The sequence below is a fragment of the Mercenaria mercenaria genome, unplaced genomic scaffold (assembly GCF_021730395.1).
Source record: "Mercenaria mercenaria strain notata unplaced genomic scaffold, MADL_Memer_1 contig_4813, whole genome shotgun sequence".
NCBI lineage: Eukaryota > Metazoa > Mollusca > Bivalvia > Venerida > Veneridae > Mercenaria > Mercenaria mercenaria.
In genome coordinates this window covers 16,505-40,836 of record NW_026463071.1, presented here as the reverse complement: position 1 = coordinate 40,836, position 24,332 = coordinate 16,505, and the positions used below count along the sequence as shown (strand labels likewise).

General features: G+C 36.5%; 1 long non-coding RNA gene across 1 annotated transcript in view; it reads left to right on the top strand.

The window, feature by feature from the left end:
• LOC128554190 (uncharacterized) overlaps window positions 1-18,984 on the top strand; it is a 38,612-nt gene extending 19,628 nt beyond the window's left edge. Inside the window, exon 2 of the long non-coding RNA XR_008369545.1 lies at window positions 8,011-18,984. This is a non-coding gene — a long non-coding RNA (uncharacterized LOC128554190). The remainder of the gene's footprint in view (window positions 1-8,010) is intronic.
• Window positions 18,985-24,332: the final 5,348 nt, after the last annotated feature.

Below are 24,332 nucleotides of genomic sequence, written 5' to 3'. Positions count from 1 at the left end.
GAGTATATCTTTTATTATGTTAGTTTGCAAAAATATACAGAATGATACACATACCATGCCGTTACAAAGAGTAAAACAGCTTTGTTAGATTTACAGGAACATTTCACTTAAAATATCACAGTCATGTCTTTATATAAATCACGTTGTTAAAAAATATCGCATTTTAAGTAGATATATTAAAAACATTTTGGTTCAATTTCTGCGCATCTGAGCTCTGAACCGTGATAAATCGGGTGAAAAACCACTCCACGGCCTTCTTTATTTTTACTCTTACATGGTCATTGAAATTTTATGATAAAATTTTGCTGGGCTTCATTTATCCAAGCAGTAATAAACCGGACGTTATGCCACTATTTGACGCCATAGTGGACTTCATAATGCTGTCTTACCGGTCCGCGCGTCAACCGTTGTTTATCGCACATTATAACCCAACCGAATTCATTTTCCTAGCTGATTATTGTGTACTTTTATATATCAATACATTTTCCTGACGTCACAATTATTACGTCAGTCGCGCAGGAAAAGAAATTAACACAAAACAGAAAATAGGCAAATACAAGCATTCGATGGATGTCGTCAAGGATGTACTTTAAAGTCCTTCGTAACGTGTTAGAATCGAAATAATATATCTAATTTAGTGATTTGCTCTTCATTGTTTGTCGTTCTGATGAGTATTATTATATCACTCGAGCTACGCCCCCATGATATTAATCTTTATTTCTTAAATATGCTGAGATTGACTACTTTCGTCTTTGTTTAACTTGCAACCAAATCCAGCTATGTCAGAATATGTAATCTATTTAATGGTAAATTGCCTTGAATGATTCCACTCAATTATTCTTTTTGAGACCAGGAACAGTTTAATCTAAATACATAAGTGCCTGGATACTTGTAACTAACTAATATATAACACATTTATCACGGTAATGCAACAAATATGCAAAATCTATTTCCATTTACCGATTACCTCCCTTTTAATTGCGTTAACTGATTTTTTTTTCCAGGAAAATGATATATTCGATTGCGGATAATGTCACAAAAGTGTAATAGGTGTTGTTTTAAGGGTTTTGTATTGAAAAATGAAAATTATATTACAAACATTTTACGGTAGTTTTGATAAAAAAGAAGGACCGATAGCTGTTTATAAACCACAATGAATATTTTTGTCTTTTTCTGAAATATATTATTTATTTACATTATTTCAATTTTGCATTCCTATAAGGATAAATTATATAACAATTTTGTCAGGATTCATTAAAAAATATAACTACTAAGAGCATTTTTATCAAAATAACGGAAGTCGTTGCGCATGAATAAACTTGAGAGTAAACCTGCTTTTAATACTATAAATAGAAAGATATTAACATAAAACACTTAAATCCAAAAAATCTTAAAGTTTTATTAAAAATTGAGCGAAATATAACGATATAAAAAGAAATTTGCTGAAAATATCCTTTATATGAGTTGTCTGCCCCTGACAAGAAAAGGTGCGAAAAGTCAGTGTTCCATATCCAGATTTCTATTTGACATAACCTTCAATCATTTTATGTTCATGGCTTGTCTCTACTAAAAAGAGCAAGATCGAATGACTTATAAGCCGGGCTATATACTGAACTGTGTATATACTGAACTGTCCTCAGCAGACAATCGGTATCACTAGATCCGGTTGAACGGTGTGTTACTAGAAAAAAAGGAATATAGGGGGGTGGGGGGTTGGGGTGAGGAGTGTCCCAGCGGGGATTGAACCTATGCCTCCTGAAGAATTTAAGTCAAAAGTAGGAATATGTTAGAAACTGGGTTATGCAAGGTCAGAAAGTAGGTCTTTAGGTCAGAGGTTAAGATCAAAGTGACTTGAGACTGAAAACAATTTTTGTTTGAGTAAATAATGCTTTTGCCTTCAGTCATCAAACTTCAAATGATGACTGTCTGTGGTCAGCAGATGACTCTTGTTTTGGGGATCAGTCTATCCATTAACCATTTTCTTGAAATGACATCTCCTAGGAAATCATTTGGTGGAATTTGATCAAATATAGCCAGGAAGTTCCTTAAATGGTCCTGTTTCAAACTTGTTGACTATTGATTGGCGAGTTATGTGCTCTTGATTTAGCAATTATTTCCATGTAGCATCTTAAATTGATCTTTTTCAAGTTTGTTCAGTAGTTCATCTGGACCATTGTTAGGGACTGACAGAGCTTAAAAAAATAAAACCTTTAAACAGGTTCTTTTTGTCAACTGAATCTTTGATCAACTTTCATATGGTTCTGGTTAACCTTTTAGGCCAAAAAAAATTAATGTTTAGTTTCTCAGGCCACTTTTTTTGCAAAATTTAATGAGGCAGTGTGGATTTTTGTGCCCCCCCCCCCCCCATGAGTGATGGGGGCATATAGATTTGCTCTTGTCCGTCCGTCCGTGTGTCCGTCCGAAGTTCGTGACACGCCTAGCTCAAAAAGTATTTTATATAAATTAATGAAACCTTGCATGAGTCTTCATCATGATATGAACTTGCGCACCTTCTATTTTTTGTCTGGCTCCGCCCCCTAATTTTAGAGTTATGAACCCTGAAATAGTCAAAAATGCACATTTTCACCTCTAATAAGACCCCCCGGGTCAAATATGGCCCCGCCCTGGGGTTCATATGGATTACATAGACTTATATAGGGAAAAACTTTGAAAATCTTCTTGTCCAAACCACAAAGCCTAGGGCTTTGATATTTGTAATGTAGCATCATCTAGTGGTTCTCTCCCAAGTTTGTTCAAATTATCCCCCTAGGGTCAAATATGACCCCGCCCCGGGGTTCACATGGTTCATATAGACTTATATAGGGAAAAGCTTTTAAAATCGTCAATAACCTACAATATTCAAATTTGGACCACATGTATATTTTTAGTGGCAAGATGAACCTTGACTTCAGTTGACCTTGATTTTGACCTAGTGACCTACTTTCACATTTCTGTAGCTACAGCCTTCAAATTTGGACCACATGCATAGTTTTGTGCACTAGAAAAAACTTTGACCTTGACATTGACCTAGTGACCTACTTTCACATTTTTGAAGGTACATGCTTCAAATTTGGACCACATGCATAGTTTCTTGTTCCGAAATGAAATTTGACATTGATTTTGAGCTAGTGACCTACTTTCACATTTATGTATCTACAGCCTTCAAATTTGGACCACATGCATAGTTTTGTGCACTAGAAAAAACTTTGACCTAGACATTGACCTAGTGACCTACTTTCACATTTTTGAAGGTACATGCTTCAAATTTGGACCACATGCATAGTTTCATGTTCCGAAATGAAATTTGACATTGATTTTGACCTAGTGACCTACTTTCACATTTCTCAAGCTACAGCCTTCAAATTTGGACCACGTGCATAGTTTTGTGTACCGAAAAAAACGTTGACCTTTACATTGACCTAGTGACCTACTTTCACATTTTTGAAGGTACAGGCTTCAAATTTGGACCACTTGCAAAGTTTTGTGTTTCAAAATGAAATTTGACCTTGATTTTGACCTAGTGACCCACTTTCACATTTCTCAAGCTACAGCCTTCAAATTTGGACCACATGCATAGTTTTGTGCACTGGAGAAACTTTGACCTTGACATTGACCTAGTGACCTACTTTCACATTTTTGAAGGTACAGGCTTCAAATTTGGACCACTTGCATAGTTTCATGTTCCGAAATAAAATTTGACCTTTATTTTGACCTAGTGACCTACTTTCACATTTCTCAAGCTACAGCCTTCAAATTTTGACCACATGCATAGTTTTGTGTACCGAAAAAAAACTTTGACATTGACATTGACCTAGTGACCTACTTTCACATTTTTGAAGGTACAGGCTTCAAATTTGGACCACTTGCATAGTTTTGTGTTTTTGAAATGAAATTTCACCTTGATTTTGACCTAGTGACCTACTTTCACATTTCTCAAGCTACAGCCTTCAAATCTGGACCACTTGCATATTTTTGTGTTCTGAATTGAAATTTGACATTGACTTTAAATAGTACCTACTTCCACATGTCTCAAGCTGCAGCCTCCAGATTTGAAGCACATGCATAGTTTTGTATACTGAAATGAACTTTGACCTTGAAATTGATCTTGTGACCTACTTTCACATTTCTCAAGCTACAGCTTTCAAATTTGGACCACATGCATGGACCACATGCACAGTGTTGTGTACCGAAATGAAATTTGACATTGAGCTAGTCTTGAAATTGGAACACTCAAAAATGGCTCAGTGGTGGGCACCAAGATCACTCTGTGATCTCTTGTTCATCTGAATCCGCCCACTATTTCTAGAGTTATGGCCCCTGAAATAGTCAAAAATGCACATTTTCACCTTGTGACACGCCTAGCTCAAAAAGTATTTGATATAAATTGATGAAACCTTGCATGAATCTTTATCATGATATGAACTTACGCACCTCCTATTTTTCATCTGGGTCCGCCCACTATTTCTAGAGTTATGGCCCCTGAAATAGTCAAAAATGCACATTTTCACCTTGTGACACGCCTAGCTCAAAAAGTATTTGATATAAATTGATGAAACCTTACATGAATCTTTATCATGATATGAACTTGCATACCTCCTATTTTTCATCTGGGTCCGCCCCCTCTTTCCAGAGTTATGGCCCCTGAAATAGTCAAAAAATGCACATTTTCACCTAATGTGCCTCACCAAAAAGTATTTAATGTAAATTCATGAAACCTTGCTTGAGTCTTTATCGTAATGTGACCTTGCACACTTCTCATTCTTCTTGAGAATTTTAGCGTTTATTACAGAGTTATGGCCCTTGAAATAGACAAAATAGTGGATTTTTTGTTTGTGATGCTCATAGCTCAAAAAGTATATGGTATAGAATAATGAATCCATTTCATAATTGTTTTTTTAGGCTATACCCCATTAAGACTGCAAACATTTGAATGATTTCCCCTTATTTCTGACAAATGTACCAGTGGGGAGCACACCCTGTGTCCTACAGACACATTCTAGTTTTTTATTTTTATATATTTTTTTATTAACGAAATTGCCCGTTTTATATGGAATCCAGTGATGTACATCCATTTTTAAGACACTTAAAGACATTGCATCTTATGTAGAAAATAATTTATAAGGACAATACTTGTTCTGAATGTTGCATTTGGCACTCGGTATATTCTGAGAAAATTACTACATATACTAAATAAGATATTGTTGAAACATGGACATCAAACGAAATTGACGACAGACAAAACATGATCACAAAAGCTCACATTGTCACTACGTGTGACAATTGAGATCAAACAAATTATCTATTAAAAGAAACTGGGATGAAAGCACTGTGTAAGTTTGTATATATTATGATATGTTTGATGATTTTTTTAAATTTGTGTTGATAGGAACACTATAGCGGAATGTTGGCAGATTCAACCCATGTCCGGCAGCCCATATTAAGCCCGGGTTTCGCGGTGTAGGAGATGCAGTCCTGCACTTGTAATCTCTGAAACCTCTGACTGAAACAGGGTTGTAGGTTCGAGCCCTGCTACCAACTAGGATTCTTTATGCGAGAAAGTAGGCAGTTGCTTATGGACTTTAGGGTCTAGTACAGGTCTTTCCCAGGAGTGATGATGGTTAGGTGAACTGATATAACTAAAATAATGTTGAAAACGGGCATAAAACCGAACACTGAAACTGACCCATATTTAACAAACACTTCTTTAATGTACGCTTATAGAATAAACAGAATACCAAACGCCTATTATGCTGCTTTCTCCTTGATTTGAGTCTCTTAAATCTTTAATGGGTGTGCATATTTTTGTTAACCTGTCCAATAAAATGAAGGTGAGCTTCTGTGATCGCCCTGTGTCCGTCGTCCGTCGTCGTCAGTCGTCAGTCGGTCGTCAACAATTTGACTGTTAACACTCTAGAGGTCAAAATTATGGCCCAATCTTAATGAAACTTGGTCAGACTGTTACCTCAATAAAATCTTGGATGAATTCGATATTGGGTCATATGGGGTCAAAAACTAGGTCACCAGGTCAAATCAAAGGAAAAGCTTGTTAACATGCTAGAGGTCATAATTTTGGCTCAATCTTAATGAAACTTGGTCAGAATGTTACCCTCAAAAAATCTTGGATGAATTCGATATTGGGTCATCTGGGGTCGAAAACTAGGTCACTAGGTCAAATCAAAAGAAAAGCTTGTTAAAACTCTAGAGGTCACAATTTTGGCCCAATCTTAATGAAACTTGGTCAGGATGTTACCCTCAATAAAATCTTAGATGTGTTCGATATTGGGTCATCTGGGGTCAAAAACTAGGTCACCAGGTCAAATCAAAGGAAAAGCTTGTTAACACTGTAGAGGCCACATTTATGACTATATCTTCATGAAATTTGGTCAGCATGTTAATCTTGATGATCTCAAGGTCCAGTTTGATTCTGGGTCATGTAGGGTCAAAAACTAGGTCACCAGGTCAAATCAAAGGAAAAGCTAGTTAACACTATAGAGGCCGCATAGAGGCCACATTTTTGACAATATCTTAATGAAATTTGGTCAGATTGTTAATCTTGATGATATATAGGTCAAGGTCAAATCTGAGTCAAGTGGGGTCAAAAACTAGGTCACTAGGTCAAATCAAAGAAAAAGCTTGTTAACAAACTAGAGGCCACATTTTTGACTGTATCTTCATGAAACTTAGTCAGAATGTTAATCTTTATATTTAGGTAAAGATCGAATCTGGGTCATGTGGGGTTAAAAACTAGGTCACTAGGTCAAATCAAAGGAAAAGCTTGTTAACAATCTAGAGGTCACAATTTTGGCCCAATCTTAATGAAACTTAGTCAGAATGTTACCCTCAATAAAATCTTGGACGGGTTCGATATTGGGTCATCTGGGGTCAAAAACTAGGTCACCAGGTCAAATCAAAGGAAAAGCTAGTTAACACTGTAGAGGCCACATTTATGACCATATCTTAATGAAATTTGGTCAGAATGTTAATCTTGATGATTCCTAGGTCAGGTGAGCGATACAGGGCCTTCATGGCCCTCTTGTTGTTTGTTGTTACAAAAATATTTGCATTTAACAATGGACATTAAGAATTACAATGTTATCATCTTTTATATGTACTTTTTGCACGAGACTGAAAGAGGTCAAACTCCACATCATTTTAAATCTTTCTCATCGATTCGAGCCCTTTGTTTGGTCGGTCAATAAGTATTAATGTTTGCACAGTCTAAAGCAAATTTTTTATCAAGATTGAATTCTTGTTCACCAATTTCAACAGTCAGAATATGCTCGGGATGCTTTTAATTTGAAATTTGAGCTCACAATTTTACCTACTGTGTAATATCCTTTTGAAATAAGCAGAATGAGGCAAAATATTAAAACAGGTATTTACTCAATTTTTCAGTGGTTTCATGACTTATATTTTCCTAGGCATTATAAAAAGTAAATGTCACAATTTTCTGATGGATGAACTACTATATGAGCATGAATTTTATTAAAACCAGGGGCTCGAATCAGTGAGAAAGGGAAGCCCGAATTGGCGAGAAACAGGTATAACCTGGAGTAACCGTTCTTGTGGATTTATTCATACTCACTTAATTTCGTTCTTTCGTCCACATTTTTTTTGTTAACTTTTCTCTTTTCGCGAATTTCGTCAATTGTTTTCTTTGATAAAAAATTTAGGTGCGGCGGGTCAAAATCTTATACGGCAGGGCCTGTGAAACTAAACTTAATTTTTTGGCCGTAGGGGCTGGAAAACCTAAAGATAGAAAACCCTTTAAATGACTTTTTCTTAGGATCAGCATGATGGATCTTGACCAAAAGTAGTCTGTAGCATCCCTGTCCTATTTTGGAAGTCAACAGAGCTAAAGATGTGTATACAGTTTAAACTATGTCTGCTCGTGAATCTGATGAGCATTTACTGAATTCTTCTTTCCATAGTATATAATTGGTCATCTGTGTTCCACATTCTTTGTTGAAGGCTTTTTATTCAGACATTTGATATCTATTTTTCATATAGAATGTGAACAAGGATGGACTTATTTATGCTGACCTTACATTCAATGATCCACCAAAGGGCCAAAAGAAGCTTGTAATACATGGACTGGACAGCATGACAGAATATGTTCAAGTTGACTTCACAAAGAAAGCAGATCCTTTACCAGATAGTGATGATGAAAATAATTCACCAAAACACTCTACTTAATGTGTCTATTGCAGATGTCTTCCATTCAAGTCTTAACAAATCAATATTTTTGATAGACATTTACATGTTGATTAATATTCATTATTTGTTTAATTGTTTATTGTTATAATTTGTATTCAATTCAAACTAATAGTTGCTAATGATTTAAGAAAATGATATAAAAGTTCAGCATAAATACTGAATATGGCGTTCTTGTATTAGCATTTTTTGCATCAGTAATTAAGAATTGTTTTACATAATTACCCTAGAACTTATTTGGAGTGATGCATGGGCGGTTACATTCTTTGAATGTGGCTTTTTTCTGTTGAACTTTTGTCATTATTTTTGTTTTAATTAAAGTAATTTTTATTTAATTCTTTTGATCTGTTAATTATGTTTATGCTTTTGTTACTTGAATATTTCAGTTTTATACGCCTGTTTTAAACAATGGACGTATTATGTTATGGCATGTCCGTCTGTCCATCTGCCATACAGAGTGTCTGGAGTATGACTCAGTATCAATTCAAGATATTGACTTTTAACTTTGTATATTGGTAGATGGCGATTAGTAGATATGTAGAGCATATGAACCTGGTCAAAAGTCATGGTCACAAGTGGAACTCAGAAGTTCATATTAGACCATGTTTGTGTTGGGAGCATAACTGAATAAGTATGAAATCAAGTTATTGACTTCAATCTTAGCATATAGGTAGGTGGCAATGAAACAATGTGCAGAGCGCATAAATCAGGTAGGTAGGTCAATGTTCCAGGTCACAACAAGGTCAGATACGTCCGTCAAATTTTATGTCTAGAGCATTAGTTGATAACTCATGGTATTTACTTCAAACTTGACATATAGGTAGGTAGCGATGAAATGAGAGCATGGTGTATAATTTTGGTCTCAAGGTCAAGGTTAATTTTAAATATGTTCAGGGCACAACTTGAAAACTTTTCTAGATACACCTGGAATGTTCACCTTGATGATATCTAGGTCAAGTTCAAAACTGGGTCACGTGCCATCAAAATCTAGGTCATTAGGTCAAATAATAGAAAAACCTTGTGACCTCTCTAGAGGCCATATATTTCATGGGATCTGTATGAAAGTTGGTCTGAATGTTCATCTTGATGATATCTAGGTGAAGTTTAAAACTGGGTCAGCTGCGGTCAAAAACCAGGTCAGTAGGTCTAAACATAGAAAAATCTTTTGTCCTCTGTAGAAGCCATACTTTTCAATGGGTCTTCATGACAATTGGTGAGAATGTTCACCTTGATGATATCTAGGTCAAGTTTGAAACTGGGTCACGTGTGATTAAAAACTAGGTCAGTAGGTCTAAAAATAGAAAAACTTTGTGACCTCTCTAGAGGCCATATTTTTCATGAGATCTTCATGACAATTGGTGAGAATGTTCACCTTGATGATATCTAGGTCAAGTTCAAAACTGGGTCATGTACCTTAAAAACTAGGTCAGTAGGTCAAATAATAGAAAAACGTTGTTACCTCTCTAGAGGCCATATTTTTCAATGGATCTTCATGAAAATTGGTCAGAATTTTTATCTTGATGATATCTAGGTCAAGTTCAAAACTTGGTCACATGAGCTCAAAAACTAGGTCACTATGTCAAATAATAAAAAAAGGACATCATACTCAGTTCAAAACTGGGTCATGTGGGGACAGGTGAGCGATTCAGGACCATCATGGTCCTCTTGTTTTTATTTCTCTCTGCAGATCCAGAGTTATGTATTAAGGGCACATATGTTTATGTCCTGTGTATTTCATAATGTACTTTGACTTGACCTAAAGTCGTAAAACATGAGAAGATTGTTATATAGCCTATCAAATAGAAAAAAAAAGAAACTCCAGAGGTTGCTCAACGAAAAAAAAACGAAAATGTTGCAGGCTCGGTTTGATTGAGCCTGTTCATGGACGGTAGTGGAAATGCATGCTACCGTCCACGCCCTCTAGCCCCTGGTTGAGCAGAACTCAACATTAACACATGCTCCAAGTACAAAAATCAATTTAGAAACATCTGCAGATGTATTCATACGTTGGTGCACATTGAACCTTCAATGATACACTAGGGTGTAATTCCATGCAAAGCCTGCATATCACAGGAAAGACAAAATTAAAAAAGCAGGCACCATATCCAAGTACCCAAAGCTATGAAAGCGGGAGTATTGAAACCGCCGAGGCCGAAATGTTCAAGCTGATAAACTAAACCATGCCAATAACACGACATAAAAGTCATGCTGAACAATCTGAGAATATCAAATATGAAGTTGTACACCCTGTGGTCTATTTTGGATTTCTCTCGGCTAGACCAGAGTTATGGTCCTTGGCATAGTGAAAAATACACAAAGTGTTTAGAAGTTTGTCTTGCATATAACTTTCACATAGTCATGAAATGTGTAGTTACAATAAGTGGGGGCACCTGTGTCCTATGAACACACATCTAGATAATAAAATTGATGAGTTTTAGCTAATTGACCTTAACAGTTTTGTTACAGTAAGATCCCTAGGACCATACTTTGGATCACCACAGGGGAGCTAGACATAGAGTTTCAGTTGTAAATCTTTATTAAATTTTTTCGAAACTTCTCTTTCAATGGATTATATATACTTTATTAACTATCACAACAGTCTTTAAGTGCCAAGTACAGGGGCATCATTAACAGCCACCGCACAGCACTGAAAGGCTGCGTTTTTAATATGTAATAAACATATTTAAAGATTCTTTTGAGGCAAAGAATGCATTTGAGCAAAGTAAAACTAAGCTTGGTTTGATCTAATGAAACATGCACTACAAGACCCCGTAACACATACTTCAAACATGGAATTCATTCATTGTGACATAAACTACATGATCAATTTTATAATTTGCAGTATGGTCTTACATGTCTGCCTGTGTCAGACAGGTTTTTCCCAACCCCCAGGGCAGCACAGACAGGATAACCTGACTAGCAATCAGTTTTACATTTCCCGCTGCTCCTAAGGTTGTGAAGACCCTGTCTTACACAGGGAGGTAATTAAGATCCTTATAAGCCCAAAGGACCAGGAAATAAACAGAGTCTACAATTATTATGCTTTGTATGCTGAATGATCTTTTACATTGAAATAACCCTTATTATGCTGGACATGATTGGTTTTATCTTTGCGACCAGTGTAGATCATGATTAGCCTGCACATACATGCAGTCTGATCATGATCTACACTGTTTACTATTTAGCCAGTATCTTTTTCGTAAGCACCCCTTATAATGGTAATGTCCAAATTGGAAGGGACAAGTTCATTATAGAAATTTAGCAGTGTAAGGGTTAATTAAGATAATGACCTTAAAAGGGCAAAGCTGTATGTTATGGGTTTTTTTTCAAAGAAACCAAGTGTTAATTTGTTGAAAGTTCAAGCTAAATCTACAGGTGTCTGTATTTTGACATGGATTTACATATTTCAAACTTAGTTAAAAAAACAACTGCAAAGTTACAAGACTTTGAAGTAAGATATTTTACAAGCTGGTCGTCCTTTCTTGGACCAGTATTTTGACTGCCACAGGGGTCCTTTTTCTACACATGCAAGAAATTTCTACATGGTATTGATACCCATGAATAAATTTTTAAGGTCCTTGTGAATGATTGCAACACTTGTTCTTGTCCATTTGAATAAATTTTTAATTCAAAACATACATATTACCTTAGGTCTGTGTAGCATTGCATATATTCAAAGGTAAAGACTCCCATGTGTGTCTTAGACCTCTTGTTGTGTGTTAAAATGGAAGCGCTCTTACCATTGCATGATATGATCGTAAGAGGTGACTAATGGGGTCTTGACATGTTTGAATGTATCTGTACAAGTTTTGATGTAAATTAGATCTGAAACCAAAGTTTTAGTCCTGTTTGGCTCCTTGTAACCTGCTGTTTGTTGGTGTACTGTGAAACCAAAATCAGCAAGAGTAAAGAGTGAAGGTCCGTTGAGTGCCTAGGAGTAATTATTGCCTTCTTGTTTTGAGTGTGCAAATATATATTTAGATTTTATGTGCTTATTCTGATACATTTGTGTATATGTACAATGATTGAGAAAATATTTAATTTTAATTTATGACAATATAACATTCCTACAGTTGTGTTCATGTCTGTTATTGTAGTTGCATATGTTACAAATGATATGTGTATATTTTTAGATTTTTTGACTTGCAGAGTATTATTTTGAAATGAAATCTTTTTTTCAAACTGATTTGAACCAAAGGTTCAGTGTGAGCTCTTAGAATAGGCTGATGATCCGATATTCATTCATTACTAACACTCTAGAGGTTACGATTTTGGCATAATCAGAATAAAACCTTGACGAAATGTTTATCTCAACAAAATTTCCTTTGGGTTATCCAAAGTTAAAGTAATACCACAAGATCGATGGCTGCACTGACTTCAGATCATTTGCCCCTCATCGATATAGGTTTGAGCCTCACTTTGGGCATTGAATTCTTCATGTGAGGGAGCTATCCGGTTGGCTTACAGAAGGTTGTTGGTTCAACCCAGGTGCCAGCTCGTGAAGAAATAATGCACGGAGGGTCTTCCTCTACCATCAAAGCTGGAAAGTCACCATACGACATATGATTGTGTTGGTGCGACGTTAAACCCAACAAAATAAAAAGATATATCACAAGGTCAGATAATAGAAAAAACCTTGTAAACATTCTAGCCACCACAATTTCAATTTTATTTGTCTAGGTCAAGTTCAAAACTAGGTTATTTAGGCTCAGAAAAGAAAATTATAGGAAAAACATTATCAATTTACATGAAACTTAGGTCAAGTTCGAAATAATGTCATCTTAGATAAAAAAAAATGATGCACTAGATCAAAATGAACAACATTTTTTAAGCTCTTCAGGTATCTTTTTCCCCTTATATGACTTTGCAAGTTCAAATCTGAGTCATCTGGTCATGGTCTTTCATTACTTTTGATCAGTGTTTTTTGTTTAAATGCCAGACAGTTTTGTAGAAATCACCCACTTTTGCCATCTTGGATATAAAAGATGTTCCAAACTTTACAATCAGAATGTTATTAATTCAATGTAGCCGAGGATTTCTTGGCATTATTATGTCTCCCACCACACAGTGGTGTGGGAGACATATTGATTTACTCCAGTCTGTGTGTCTGTCTGTCTGTCACAAAGCTTGTCCGCACTCTTAAGTCGAACATTTCTTATCCGATCTTCACCAAACTTCAACAAAATGTGTCTGCCAATAAGTGCTCGGCCAAGTTCGATAACTAGCCAAATCGGCCTAGGGACTTCGGAATTATGGCCCTTGAATTACCAAAATCACTCAGATTTCTTGCGTAGTTTTACCTCCAAACCGAGCTCTATACTACTAGTAGTATAGGGGTCCTTTTGGGGTCAAGAAAGTGCAATGCACATGTGGATTCAGTAAACAGTATATAAAGACTGACTTATTATTTAGATGATTAGGCAGTTGTGGGAGACATGCGCTTTTCTCAAAAGCATCTCTAGTTTTTGGTGTAAATGAGATGTGGAACCAAAATTTGTAGTCCTGTTTGGCGCCATGCTGGTGCGCTGTAAAACCCAAATAAATAAATTATAATACATACATAATGCAAAAAACAAACTTTTTTTTTGTGGGGGTGTGGGGGGAGATGGGACTTATGATGGGATCTACTTTCCAGATTTTATCTATTTTTCTTCTGGTAATATTTTGACCTCATACTTCCATTAATTCTTCGAATAGCCGAGCACGCTGTCAACAGACAGCTCTTGTTGAAAAGAAGTATGGTTTGACCTTGAAATTGACCTGGACTTTGAACCATCAAACACCAATTATGACAATGTTTTAAATTGACTAAACTGTTGAATTATTTAAAAAAAAAAAATTTTAATTAATTTTTGTCACACCTGGCAAAAATGATGGCTATCTTGGATTTCTCATCAATTTGTTGGGGTTTTTTTTGCAAGAATGATAAATTTGCCAGATATTTATAACATCATTTGGTATACTGGTACTTTGATGACCAAATAGCCCTTGAAATAAGCTCTTCTTTGGCTGTAATATAGGGATATTGTAATGCAGTCCCAGTGTTTAGGCATTGTACCTATTTTAAAGAATGTTAAAAAATTGAATTAAGTATATACTGTTATATATGATCAATGGCATGATATAACAACTTTTGTTTCTGTCATCAGTAATGGAATAATGTTCAAAAGATGATGGTTACTTAAGACAGTACTAGATATCTCCCTTATCAATTTGCATATACAGTGTCAGAATTCACCCAAACTGTTTCATGTAGCAAACAAAAAACATGTATGTTCTTAGATATTTATTCAGTTCTCTTTTTATGATATATAATGGATTAAAGATATATATGTAATTAATAAAAATATTTGGTATTTTATAAAAAAATTAAAATGAGGTCTTTATGATAGTAATTATGATGTGACAACTTAACGTTATGATATCTGTAAGACATACTCTATGTAAGTTATAATACATATATACAAGTAATCTTATGTCTTTGACATAGTATCTCATAATTTGCGAGTTTCAATGTCAAAAGGGAACATTTTGTCAAATTTTTAAAAATGTTCATATATTGTTTCAATAAATAATAACTGTGGTCGTCATTTCCGGATTGAAAGTTAGGGACCAAGAGGGTAAAACATAAAATGGTATGACATGAGGTATCTGTATACATAGTTTTGTCTGCATGATGGACATTTTCATGTGATATAGCACATAACTATCAGTTATATAAAATCAGTACACATATATGGAAAAGCAACTTAAACAAAAACAGTTGCCAGATATATGTCGCTACTTAAACAAAAAAACAGTGTGTTAAGTTCATCAAAATAAGCCAAACAATTTCTACGAAAAGGCAATTTCAGAGTAACGGTGAAAATGTAAAATTGAAATTCAAGAAGTACAAGAGGGCAAAGATTGCCTTATACTGCTACTTTAATGTTTGAATAATGCAAGTCAAATCCAAATACAAATTTTTTGGAGAATTTTATGTAAGTTTTATGAATGATGCTAAAGACCACGCTAATGTGATAAAAATCTGAAATACAAACTTTTGACTTGTACAGTCGTGACATCACTGGGGTGTTACTAAAGTAATCGTGCCCACTATTAAAGTTGACAGGGAACTAAAATGGAAATTAACATGCCAAGTTTCGTAACTTGAACTTGAAAAAAATCTTCTTGTCTGAAACCACAAGACCTAGGCCTTTGATGTTTGGTATGTAGCAGTGCCTTGTGGTTTTCTACCAAGATTGTTCAAATTATGCCCCTTGGGTGAAAAGAGGTCCCCGGGAGTCCCAAATTTTACATAGACTTATATAGGAAAAAAAATCTTCTTGTGTGAAACTGCAAGGCCTAGGCTTTTCATTTTTGGTATGTTGCATTGCCTAGTGGTCCTTTACCAAGATTGTTCAAATTATGTCTCTTGGGTAAAGAGGCCCTTACATAGACTTATGTAAGAACAAAATTTTAAAAATCTTCTTGACTGAAAGTTCAAGGCCTAGGCTTTTGATATACAGTATGTAGCATTGCCTAGTGGCTCTCTAACAAGATTGTTCAAATTATGCCCCTGGGGTGAAAAGAGGCCCCGCCCTGAGGGTCACATAGTTTTTATACGAGTTTTATAGGAAAAAATACTTCAAAAATATCTGATCATATTTCCTAGACTGTTTAATTATAATTAAAACTGACTTTTAGTGACCATGATTGTGACCTACTGACCTACCCTCTTGTTTTTAGCTCACCTGAATATGGGTCATGTAGGGACAAAAACCAGGTCACCCGGTCATATTAAAGAAAAACTTTGTATGCGATAGAGGCTGCATTTTATACTGAATATTCATAAAATTTAGTCAAAATGATTACCTTGATGATATCTAGGTCAAGCTAGAATATGGGTCATCTGTGGTCAAAAACTAGGTCACTGAGTCAAATCAAAGAAAAACCTCATGTATGCGATACAGACTGTGTTTTTCAATTGATCTTCATGAAATTTGGCCAGAATGATAGCCTTGGTGAAATTAAGGTCAAGTTTGAATATGGGTCATCTGGGGTCAAAAACTAGGTTGTTGGGGGAAAAAAACAAAAAAACGTTTCGTATGTGATAGAGGCTGTATTTTTCAGTTGTGGTTCATGAAATTTGGTAAGAATGATTTCCTTGATCAAATCTAGGTCAAATTTGAAAGTAGGTCATCTTCGCTCAAAAACTAGGTCACTAGGTCAAATTGAAGTTAGTACTTGTTTACACTTGAGACCACATTTTTGGTACAATCTTAATGAAAATTGGTCAGAATATTTGCTTCCATGAAATCACTAAGTCAACCATGTTTACATTGTTATGGTGTGATCTCAGGTGAGCGACCTATGGCCATCTTTGCCCTTTTGTTTAAGATACAGCCTTAAAATTTGGATGACATGTACAGTTGTGCACACCGATCTTAAAACTGATTTTCAGTGACCTTGAATGTGACCTACTGACCTACCTTCTTGTTTTTGTGCCCCCCCCACCCCGAGTGGTGGGGGCATATAGATTTGGTCTTATCCGTCCGTCCGTCTGTCCATCCGTCCGTCCGAAGTTCGTGACGCGCCTAGCTTGAAAAGTATTTGATATAAATTGATGAAACCTTGCATGAGTCTTTATCATGATATGAACTTGCGCATCTCCTATTTTTCGTCTGGCTCCACCCCCTATTGTCAGAGTTATGGCCCCTGAAATAGTCAAAAATGCACATTTTCACCTTGTGACACGCCTAGCTCAAAAAAGTATTTGATATAGATTCATGAAACCTTGCATGAGTCTTAATCATGATATGAACTTGCGCACCTCCTATTTTTCATCTGGCTCCGCCCTCTATTTTCAGAGTTATGGCCCCTGAAATAGTCAAAAATGCACATTTTCACCTTGTGACATGTCTAGCTCAAAAAGTATTTGATATACATTCATGAAACCTTGCACGAGTCTTAATCATGATATGAACTTGCGCACCTCCTATTTTTTATCTGGCTCCACCCCCTATTTTCAGAGTTATGGCCCCTGAAATAGTCAAAAATACACATTTTCACCTTGTGACACACCTAGCTCAAAAAGTATTTGATATAGATTCATGAAACCTTGCACGAGTCTTAATCATGATATGAACTTGTGCACCTCCTATTTTTCATTTGGGTCTGCCCCCAATTTTCAGAGTTATGGCCCCTGAAGTACTGTAGTCAAAAATGCACATTTTCACCTTCTGACATGCCTAGCTCAAAAAGTATTTGATGTAGATTCATGAAACCTTGCATGAGTCTTAATCATGATATGAACTTGTGCACCTCCTATTTTTGATTTGGGTCCGCCCCCTATTTTCAGAGTTATGGCCCCTGATGTACATTTTCACCTTGTGACACACCTAGCTCAAAAAGTATTTAATATAAATGGTTGAAAACTCGCATAAGTCTTTATCATGATATAAACTTGCACACCTCTAATTTTTTGGCTGGCTCCACCCCTTATTTTTAAAGTTATGGCCCCTGAAATAGTAAAAAAAGGCACTTTTTCACCTAATTATATACCTAGCTCAAAAAGTATTTGATGTAAATTCAGGAAACCTTGCTGGAGTCTTTATCGTGATGTGACCTTGCACACTTGGCATTCTTCTTGAGAATCTTCGCTCTTATTACAGAGTTATGGCCCTTGAAATAGCCAAAATAGTGGATTTTTTGTTTGTGATGCTCATAGCTCAAAAAGTATAGGGCGTAGAATAATGAATCCTTTTCATAAAATGTTTGTTTAGGCTATACCCCATTACGCCTGCAAACATTTGAATTATTGCCACTTATTTGTGACAAATGTACCAGTGGGGGGCACACCCTGTGTCCTACAGACACATTCTAGTTTAAGATACAGCTTTGAAATTTGAATGACATAGTTTTGCATGCCGATCTTTAAACAGACTTTCAGTGACCATCAGTGTAACCTACTGACCTACTTTCTTGTTTTCTAAGCTACAGCAAAAGGATTTGGACCACCTGTAATATTTTTTTTGCAAATTTCAAAAGTAATCTTGCATAATCTTTACCTTGACCCACTCTCCTAATTTTCTTGTTTTTAAAGCTTTAGCTAAGAAATTTTTCAAGCTAACAGCTCTACTCAGGTGAGCGATATAGAGACATCATGACCCTCTTGTTGATTTCTCTTCCCCCCCCCCCCCCCCCCCCCCCACCAACCCCGAAAAAAAAAAAGGAACCAAAAATGTACGAACTGCTGAAGGGTACCATGGTTTTCATATTTGTGGTGGTTTTCCAAGGTGAAGTAACTCTCGTGGCCAATTATTCCGATGCTAACTCGTTACTGGACCCATACAATGACTTTATTTTGGGCAGTCTAGATCTTAAAGCGCTGAATGATCGTGGCGAAACCGGCTGTATACAAGCGTTCGTTGGTTGATCTAAAGTTGGGTCATCACAAACGCAGGTACATCCAGCTACTAAATAAAATGTTGATAACATGTAATATGAGAGTAAAAAAATAGGTCTACAAGTTTGTTTTTCCTTTATTCTGTTTTTGCTGTTTGTCTTGACTTATACTCAGGGGTTCGATTTATATATAAATAGCTGTCATTTTGAATATAAAAGGCTTGATTATGTGAGTTTAAACTGAATATATCTCGTGTTGATAAAAAGGACCCTTCAGCTGAAATCCTAGGAGTCTGTATGTACACTTTTGTTAATTTTCAAGAGTCAAAATCCCTACTCTCGGGTCAAATGGAACCCCTGCGTACAGTTGTTTTAAAGATAAAATTTTGAAAATAAAATTCCCGCCTTCTCCGACTCCCCCCTTTTTAAACAAAATTTGGATGATAATCTAGCAACTAGTTTATTATAGCCGTATCTTTGTGATTACTTGATGGATTTATTTAAAACTTGAAATATTTATTCCTCATCATCCACATCTTATGGCACAAGAGCCATAACTCTCACACCAATATTTCATGAATAATCCCGCCTTTTTACTTAAAATTTCAGGTTTGATGCACTTTCACTTTATCTCAGTTAATACTGAATGAATTAGATTCAAAGTGAAAGTAGTTGTTCCGCATCATCTCCCACATCATATGTCACAAGATCCATAACTCTGGTACCAGTATTTAATGAATAATCCCCTCTCAGTTTACTTAGAATTTCAGGTAAAAGGTTTGATGCACTTTCATTTTATCTCAGTTATTACTAAATTTGATTTAAACTTAAAATAGTTGTTCAACATCATCACGCATGTCATATGACACAAGGGCAATAACCTATGCACCAATATTTCATGAATTATCTCCCTTTTTACTTAGAATTTTAGGTTAATGTTTTCGAGCACTTTTACTCAGTTATTACTAAATGGATTTGATTCAAACTGAAAAAGTTTGCCAGAAGCGGATCACCAGTACCATCTTCAAAAAAGTTTTGAAACATCCCTTATGCATGAAACTGGATGTAAATATGAAGCATTCTCTTCCTGTTATAATGCAACATCTTTTTCACACAATTCCTGAAACTGCAGTATGGGGTGAATAGAACATTTAAAACTATTTACTTCTATATCATTTTTTTTTTGAACAATTTTGTTAACTTTTAACTCTGTTGCACACCTGTTAGTTACACAATTATTTTAGCTTTTGGTAAAACTCGACTCTTGTTTGTATTTCATACAGAGTCACCAATATCTTCTAATACTTCCTAAATAGTTTCAAATTATGTTTCAGCTTTTCCATATGAAACTTTTTTATGCCCCCAAAGGGAGGCATATTAGTTTTCAACTGTCCGTTCGTTCGTTAGTCACAACATTAACTTTTTGCATGAAGGCACTTTACTCGCGAACCACTGCACCCAGGACCTTCAAACTTCACACGCTGATAGTACTCATTGAGTACACGACCTGTACCGATTTTGGGGTCACCAGGTCAAAGGTCAAGGTCACAGTGGCCAATGTTAACTTTTTGCATGAAGGCACTTTACTCGCGAACCACTGCACCCAGGACCTTCAAACTTCACTTGCTGAAAGTACTCATCGAGTACACAATCCCTACTGACTTTGGTGTCACCAGGTCAAAGGTCAAGGTCACAGGGGCCAACGTTAACTTTTTGCATGAAGGCACTTTAATCGCGAACCACTGCACCCAGGACCTTCAAACTTCACATGTTGATAGTACTTATTGAGTACACGACCCGTACTAACTTTGGGGTCACCAGGTCAAAGGTCAAGATCACAGGGGCTAATGTTAACTTTTTGCATGAAGGCACTTTACTCGCGAACCACTGCACCCAGGACCTTCAAACTTCACATGCTAATAGTACTTATTGAGTACACGACCCTTACTGATTTTGGGGTCACCAGGTCAAAGATCAAGGTCACAGGGTCCAACGTTAACTTTTTGCATGAAGGCACTTTAATTGCGAACCACTGCACCCAGGACCTTCAAACTTCACATGCTGATAGTACTTATTGAGTACACGACCCCTACTAACTTTGGGGTCACCAGGTCAAAGGTCAAGATCACAGGGGCCAATGATAACTTTTTGCATGAAGGCACTTTAATTGCGAACCACTGCACCCAGGACCTTCAAACTTCACATGCTAATAGTACTTATTGAGTACACGACCCCTATTGACTTTGGGGTCACCAGGTCAAAGGTCAAGGTCACCAGGTCAAAGGTCAAGGCGCTACGGGGGCATTTGTCACCATAAGTGACAGCTCTTGTTAAGTCCTAAAGTAAATGTCCGACAGTTGTTGCATCCCTCTGTCTTGTAATAACTGATGAATTTGAAATTTCTTCATACATTTGCATCTTTTATATAATGCCCAATTCAGTCTGAAAATTTCTAATTGATTTTTCTCACGGGTGTTCATCCAACTAATAGTCTTGTTAACATTATATTTGCCTTGTCAGAATGTTTGTTTGTACATTTTATGGCAGGTTTGAAATTGGGTCACCTATGTATTTGATTTATTTCTTTATGTAAAGTCTTGTAAATAATCGTTAACGCCCAAGGTATTGCATTTTTGACATGATCTTTTAAATCTAGAATTTTTTATGCATGGATGGATATTCAAGTAACTATTCATCAAAAAACACACTAACGTCATGTTGCGTTTAACCTCTACCTCAAAAGGTCAGTTTTCAGGATTAGTTTTTAGATTAATTATAATATTTTTTGTTTGAGGTAAGAAATCAGTGATATGAAATAATACAATGGACGACTTTTGATTTGGCATCACCTTGGGTACTTAAGTTTGGTCTTGGCAACCTTCACATTGTGAGCGACTTGAAGCCATCATGGCTTTAATTCATTTTACATGACATGCTAATTAGCTGTGGCAAGTAAATCTGTGCGCTGTTGATTGTTAATTAAATAAACATTATATTTAGTTGATTGTTAATTAAATAAACATTATATTCTTACTAAACTGTGTTGTTGAACATTTGTTCAAATCCTTTGAAATAAATTTCGTTGAAATTCCTGTTCTATTTCTGCAGACAAAATGCAGGGTTTTTTATGAACCAAAGGTTTACTCTTCGTCTAAAGTCAACATGCAACCTCATCATATCTTCTCTTTTAAAACATCTGGTCACAACTACACCAAATTTTGTCATGAAGCCATTGTTGAGAGTTCTAGAGGCTAGTGACAATTAAAAACTTTTAAGTGACTTCTGATCTGTTTTATGGATGTTTAAAAAAATTGAGAAGGAAGCATTTCTCAGACTCAAGTTTGTTCAAATGGGTTGATTAACTCCTGTTGGAAGCCACTGTAGCTAAAAATGAAATGCGTTAGAAATTACTGATGGAAATGTCTTAAAAGTATGTAACCGTTTGCATAAGCGTAATTCAATTTAACCTAAAAATATCGTCGAGAAATCCTCTGCATTTTTTGCATAAGCGTAATTCAATCTAACCTGAAAATATCGTCTAGAAATCCTTTGCATTTTTCTCTGATTCTTGTATAACACGATCACCCCAAGCGAAAGTAGAACCAACAGCTTGGAGTCTCTTATTTGCATATAAAATTTGGGCTCTTGGAATGTAACATGAAGCAGTTGGCTCCATTACCTGCCCTTTGGGAAGTAGTTCAAATAATGCCTATGCTCTACGCCTTCCTGAATAAATATTCCAACATTTCAAGATATTATTTTTTACGTGCTCAGTAGTTATGTTTTCGGCAGAAGGTTCATTGATTTGCCTATTTTCTTACCCAGGTTATTTTACTTCCGTGATCGTATGCTGACGTTCGCCTTTTTTTCCATAAAGTAGTGTTTTGTCATTTCCTCTGCAGGGTTCTAGCCAGGATTTTCTGAAGGCATGTTGCAGAAGGATATTTTGTGACGAGCAAAGGGGTGGGTGCGGGAGGGGTGTCCCCTCCTGTATGAGGGGTATGGGGATCACCCCAGAAAATGTTGTGTTACTACAACTCATTTTGGTGCATTCTGGTGCATTTCAGAGTGAAACAAGAGCTGTCACTAATGGTGACAAATGCCCCCGCAGCACCTTGACCTTTGACCTGGTGACCCAAAAGTCAGTAGGGGAGGTGTACTCATAAAGTACTATCAGCAAGTGAAGTTTGAAGGTCCTGGGTGAAGTGGTTCGCGAGTAAAGTGCCTTCATGCAAAAAGTTAACACTGACCCCTGTGACGTTGACCTTTGACCTGGTGACCCCAATGTTAGTAGGAGTGGTGTACTCGAATAAGTACTATCAGCATGTGAAGTTTGAAGGTCCTGGGTGCAGTGGTTCACGAGTAAAGTGCCTTCATGCAAAAAGTTAACGTTGGCCCCTGTGACCTTGACTTTTGACCCGGTGACCCCAAAGTCAGTAGGGGTGGTGTACTCGATAAGTACTATCAGCATGTGAAGTTTGAAGGTCCTGGGTGCAGTGGTTCGCGAGTAAAGTGCCTTCATGCAAAAAGTTAACATTGACCCCTGTGACCTTGACCTTTGACATGGTGACCCCATAGTCAGTAGGGCTGGTGTATTCAATAAGTACTATCAGCATGTGAAGTTTTGAAGGTCCTGGGTGCAGTGGTTCGCGAGTAAAGTGCCTTCATGCAAAAAGTTAACGTTAGCCTCTGTGACTGTGACCTTTGACCTGGTGACCCCAAAGTCAGTAAGGGTGGTGTACTCAATAAGTACTATCAGCATGTGAAGTTTGATAGTCCTGGGTCAGAGGTTCGGGAGTAAAGTGCCTTCATGCAAAAAGTTAACGTTGGTCTCTGTGACCTTGACCTTTGACCTGGTGACCCCAAAGTCAGTAGGGGTGGTGTACTCAATAAGTACTATCAGCGTGTGAAGTTTGAAGGTCCTGGGTGCAGTGGTTCGCGAGTAAAGTGCCTTCATGCAAAAAGTTAACGTTGGCCTCTGTGATCTTGACCTTTGACCTGGTGACCCCAAAGTCAGTAGGGGTGGTGTACTCAATAAGTACTATCAGCATGTGAAGTTTGAAGGTCCTGGGTGCAGTGGTTCGCGAGTAAAGTGCCTTCATGCAAAAAGTTAACGTTGTGACTAACGAACGAACTAACGGACGGACAGTTGAAAACTAATATGCCTCCCTTCGGGGGCATAAAAAACATAGTGGTATTTTCAGTGATTAATAAGCATCATTTACATGTACAACAAGAAAAGATATTAGGTCATAAAAATCCTAAGGAGTTTATTTGCTGAGTGACAATTAAAAGTTCATCAATTTTAAGTTGCTAAAAATGTTCATTTACTATTTATTGTACATAAAACAACACAATTTTAGCACTGCATACAGATCTATTTGTATTTTAAAGTTTATGACTTCTATTCCTGAGGAGTTCATTTGCTGAAAACTTATCCATTTTAAGTTTTTGAAAATGTCAACTATTTGTTGTACATACATGTAAAACAACACAATCAGAGACTGTCATCCAGGGAAACTAAGTTTCCATTTTGGATCATTGTCCGATTTCCTTTGGCCATTTGGCATGGCTGGGAGGGATTCTGAAATTGTGACCGTGACCGAGTGGTTAAGGTCGCCGGCTCAAATCACTTGCCCCTCATCGAGCCTCACTCATGGCGTTGAATTCTTCATGTGAGGTTCATCATGTGAGGAAGCCATCCAGCTGGCTTACGGAAGGTCGGTGGTTCT